Source organism: Lupinus angustifolius, chromosome LG09, assembly GCF_001865875.1.
Source record: "Lupinus angustifolius cultivar Tanjil chromosome LG09, LupAngTanjil_v1.0, whole genome shotgun sequence".
Taxonomy (NCBI): domain Eukaryota; kingdom Viridiplantae; phylum Streptophyta; class Magnoliopsida; order Fabales; family Fabaceae; genus Lupinus; species Lupinus angustifolius.
This window is the reverse complement of record NC_032017.1, coordinates 10,835,248-10,841,022: the sequence shown is the minus strand read 5'-3', so window position 1 is coordinate 10,841,022 and position 5,775 is coordinate 10,835,248. Positions and strand designations below refer to the sequence as shown.

Sequence of the window (5,775 nt, the reverse complement as noted above, 5' to 3'; positions counted from 1 at the left end):
AAGTGTATATGTGCGTAGCGTGACTCCTACGTAGGGCGTAGGTCAGCTGATATCTGATAAAGTTGACTTTTGATCGCTTGGCATCAATCCTTGCTCAGTTATATTCTTTAAGTCATAAATTGACATGAAAATTCAAATAATAGAATTAGAGCAATAAATCATCAAAATGTCAAATATGAAAAACACCACATTAGCTTTTAAATTCGAAATATGTTAAATTAACTTTATGAATTATGATAATTTTCACACCTAACATTATTCTAAATAACTGACCTTGAAATTATAATTTCTGATCAAACCATTTAGTATCGGATTTAAATCTTATATTTGTTTTTCCATTTTGTATATTCTTCAATTAGAATGGAGCAATTCCTAGAATTTTCGTTGAGCAAAGAAGGTCATGTACTTAAATAATTTGCATCTAAATATTATAAATAAATTGAACAAAATATTCTCAATTTCTTTGTAATCTTTATATGCCAATTATGTGAGTTCACATACAAGTGAAATACAAGCAGCGGTATTGTTTGCGTAGACTCACCATTTTTTTTAACAAAGTCTAACAAGCGATGGTGGTGATTGACCCAATCGATAGGAAATAAAAGTTATAGTGGCAAATGAGTGGTATAGAGAGTGAATATAAATCTGATTATATAGAGAACTTTGAGTGAACATTAATTGTGATAGAGGGATACATCAACGATGGTAGTGATGGCATTAGCGATGACAGTGCACAAAAGCTCAAAGAATGAAGAGTGATACTGATGGAAAGGGTTACAGAGTATGAAGTGAGAGAGCTTCATTATGTTCGATGTTTAGGGAAAGATAGTTTTATTCTTTATTTTAGTGTGAAATAAGATTTTCTACATGGGTGGGGAGTGGTCCAATTTAAAGAATTTATAAAAAAACATTTTTCAAATTGGGTGACTAAGCGTCCGATGTCGAAACTTTCCATATCGATTAGACAAAATAATTGATTTTGAAAATATATTTCGTACAGATTGGAAGCCACCCGATTTCATTTATTCTAAAATATTTACAAAAATATCACTATCTCATTATTTAAATTGGTGATAATACACCAAATTTACAATCCATATATTTTAAAATGCCTCTTTTGCTTTAGTGTGATTCTTGGATTATATTTTATAATCAGTGCCCATGATAATTATATTTAATAATCAGTGATGAAATTATATTTGGCTTTCGAAACAACAATAGAGTAGTGAGTATTGTTTCTAGAATAGGTGAGGAAAATGGTATGAGTAATGGGGTCTGATGAGATTATTTTCTAAAACAATTTTTTTAATTGATCATATAAAGGGTTACAGAATAAAAATACTTCCAAGTTCCAAACATTAGGGTTACAAGACACATTATTAAATAAAACATAGAGCAGGTGATAGAATGAAACTACATATTTATAAGAAAATGATATAAGTGTGTAGAAATTCACTCCATTTCACTTTGGTAATCTTATTTTAATTCTCATACTCTCTAAAGTTATGTCTCTAATTATTTTTATACCATGCAAATTGTAATTACAAACAGACATTCATACACAATTATATGACAATATTTAATCCTTTATTTTTTAGAGTAGAAGTTAACTATAGCTTATTTTCTTAAACACCTAATTTGACTTCATGAAATCAGATTGAAACATCTTATATAATTTCGACTAGTTATTAGTTATTACTAAGCTCAACTACTCCAATATTTTTTTCTATAAGCACTCATGAAATAAGCATTTTATAAAGGAAAAACTTATGATAAAAAAGTGAAAGACTTATCCAAACATTTGCAGAAACTTCAGTCATAAAACTACAACTATATAGTATATGTATACTTATTGAACAAGTAATATGAGCTTCTTATAATTTGTTGATAGTATTGTATTTATTTGTTGGGGCTATTGATTTTGATTTATCGTAGATGCTGAAATGGTACAAAGTTTGGATATCAAATGTGGCAGGAGTGTTTTCTTTGATTGTTGGATTGATTCTGTGGGTTGCAACCATCCTAAGCATTAGGCAAAAATTCTTTGAGCTCTTCTTCTATATTCAATATTTCTACATTCTCTTCATTTTTTCTTCATATTTCATGTTGGCATTTCCTATGCTTGCATTATGCTCCATGGTTTCTACCTCTTCTTGGTTGATTGTTACCTAAGATTTCTATAGTCAAGACACCAAGTTCGTCTTCCTCCTGCTCGTGTTTTGCCATGTCAAGTTGTTGAACTCAATTTCCTTAAGGACCATGGTAATTATCCTATGTATATTAATGTAATCTTTACTTAGTAACCTAAGAAATTCCTTACTTTTTTTATTTGGAAATATATTTTAGAGCTAATATTATATATTTTTAGCAAAATTAACTTATAATCCAACAAGTATTATATTCACAAATATTCCTAGCATAGCCAAACTACAATTGCATCCATTTACCATTACTTCTAACAATACCATGGAACCAGAAAAGTTAAGTGTTGTCATCAAAACTGAAGGAAATTGGTCTCAAAAGCTTTACAAACTCCTTTCACCCCCTCTTCAATAGATTGCCATGGTGTATTTGTTGAAGGACCTTATAGACATGCATCAACCAATTATCTAAGGTCAAAATATTAGAAGATAATAGGAGTCATTAACTTTTGCTTAAATAAGTACTTTGATGTCCACATGGTAACTAATTATATTTTTTAACTAGGTATGACACTCTTGTGTTGATAAGTGGAGGAAGTGGCATCACCCCTTTTGTCTCTATGGAGTTAATATTTATGAACACTACTTGGTTTGCAATGACTCATATATCTAGATAACAACAATACAAGTTATGAGCTTGAGCTGGTGTAAAGGGGTTGGGGTAGAGGGCTATATATATTGATATTATGTAAACCTAATGTAACAAGGAGAAGAATAATAAAACACTAATCCTTATTCTCTAATAATATATAGTGGTAGCAAATCTCTTGTGTTATTCTCTTGTCTTTATACTCTTTACTATTTGGTTGTTCGCTTGTTCCCAACAATTGGTATCAGATGGCTCTTAACCCAGGTGCCAAATTCGAGGTGGGGAAGTTCGATGGAACTGGTAATTTCGGATTGTGGCAAAGGAGGGTTAAGAATGTGCTGGTTCAACAAGGTCTATCAAAGGCGCTGCGTGAGAATAAACCAGAGGGTATGGATCAACTGGATTGGGAAGAGTTGAAGGAGAAGGCTGCGGGAACCATACGGCTCTGTCTATCAGATGAGGTGATGTATCATGTTATGGATCTGACATCACCAACAGAGGTGTGGGAGACATTAGAGAAGCGGTTCATGTCCAAGTCTCTAACAAATAAGCTGTATTTGAAACAGAGACTCTATGGCCTGAAGATGCAGGAAGGTGCTGATTTGCAACAACATCTCAACAGTTTTAATCAAGTATTCAATGACTTGCAGAAACTTGATGTGAAGGTTGATGATGAGGACAAAGCAATAATATTACTGTGTTCTTTGCCAAATTCCTATGAACACTTGGTTACAACATTGAAGTACGAGACAGACTCAATCCAACTGGATTAGATCACATCTGCACTTCTGTCCCACACTCAAAGAAGACAGAATGTAGGTGAAGAGTCTTAGGGTGATGGTCTGTATGTGAAAGGGAGTCAAGCGTGTGGGAGGAGACAAGGCAGAGGAGGTCCTGCCAAAGGGAAAAGACCAAATTCCAGGGGCAGAACACCAGTAGAAAGTGCAAACAGACTGTGCATTATAAAAAGGATTGTCCCAATGAATGGAGTCCTAGCAAGCCGGTGGGGAAAGATGGGGTATCTACATCTGCAAATGTTGCACAGAAAGATGACTCTGGTTACATTAGTGAAGTTGATCTACTATCTGTATCATCAAATCACAATACAGATGAGTGGATACTTGACACTGGTTGTTCCCACCACATGACGCCAAATAGAGAATGGTTCACCACATACAAGGCAGGCAATTTTGGTTTCGTGTATCTTGGAAATAATAAAACATGCGAGATTATTGGTATGGGAGAACTCAGAATTGTGATAGATGATGGTGTAGTGAAGATGTTATGTGAGGTACAGATTTGAAGAAGAATTTGGTTTCTTTGGGGACATTGCAGGCCAAAGGGTTTAGCTATAGAGCTGATGGGGACAGTGATATTCTTCGAGTATGCAAAGGTGCTCTGACTGTGATGAAGGGTAAAAGGACTGCAGGGAACACTTACAAGTTGTTAGGGAGAACAGTTGTAGGTGGAGTTGCTGGAGTGGCTGAAGAGATCTCAATAGATTCAGACCATGGTGCTACAAAATTATGGCACATGCGTTTGGGACACATGAGTGTGCATGGTATGACAGAACTATGCAAAAGAGGACTGTTGTGGGGAGTCAGCAAATGCAAAAGAAGTATTGCATGCTTGGAAAATAGACACGGGTTAGTTTCAAGGCTGACCAACACAGGACTCGAGGGATTCTAGATTATGTCCACACTGATGTATGGGGACCCACTCAGGAACCATCCCTAGGAGGTTCTAGGTATTTTGTTACTTTCGTTGATGACTTTTCTCGCAAGGTCTGGGTATATTTTCTGAAGCATAAGTCAGAAGTCGAGTTCAAGGTTTGGAAGGCAGAGGTAGAGAACCAGACTGGTAGGAAAATCAAATACATGAGGTCAGATAATGGCACAGAGTACAAAAACTCACAGTTTTAGAAATTCTGTGAGGAACATGGCATTCAGAGAAACTTTTCAGTGAAGAAGACTCCTCAGCATAATGGTGTTGCAGAGAGGATGAATAGAACTCTTACAGAGAGGGCCAGATGTATGAAACTGAATGTTGGACTTTCCAAAAGATTTTGGGTAGAGGCACTTAGTATGGCATGTTATGTCATCAATAGGTCACCACGGGCTTCATTGGATGGTAAAGTTGTAAAAGAAGTATGGACATGTAACCCAGTCAATTATAATATGTTACACATATTTGGTTGCCTGCTTATGTACATGTACCCAGTGATGAACAATCTAAACTTGATCCTAAGCCAAAGAGGTGTATCTTCATTGGATATACTAAAGGTGTGAAAGGTTCAAGTTCTGGGATCCAGTTTCCAGAAAGGTGGTGTTGAGCAGAGATGCAGTGTTTGATGAAGATTTCATGTTGAAACAGTCAGTTTTGATAGAGGTGCCCATGCCAAATGGAGAGAATTTGAGATCAAATATGATTCCAGTGAGAAATGAAATGGTTCAGGTGAATAAAGGAAAGGAACCATGCATTATTTCAAGTCAAGAACATGATGATTCTCAGGCAGAGAATTCAGGCGTGCAGGAGTGTCTACTTGCTAGAGACAAGGATATACGTCTTATCAAACCTCCAGAGAGATATGGCATTGAGCATATGGCTTCAGTTGCTCTCCATATTAGTTCAGGAGATCCATGTAGCTTTCAAGAGGCTATAAACAACCAGGAGAAAGAATAAGGGATGGGTGCCATGATGGAGGAGATGGAGTCTTTATAGAAGAACCAAAATTGGGAGCTTGTTCCATTGCCCCCAGACAAGCGTGCAGTTGGGTGCAAGTGGGTGTACAAGAGGAAGCCAACAGTATTAGAAAAAGAAGGGGAAAAGTTCAAGGCTCGTCTTGTAGCAAAAGGGTATTCACAGCAGAAGGGGATCGACTACAATGAGATTTTCTCCCTAGTGGTGAGACACACTTCTATCAGGGCAGTGCTTGCCTTGGTAGCCAGCCGGGATATGCACTTAGAACAGATGGATGTGAAGACT

General features: G+C 36.1%; 1 pseudogene; it reads left to right on the top strand.

The window, feature by feature from the left end:
- LOC109356248 overlaps positions 361–5,775 on the top strand; it is a 7,485-nt pseudogene continuing 2,070 nt past the window's right edge.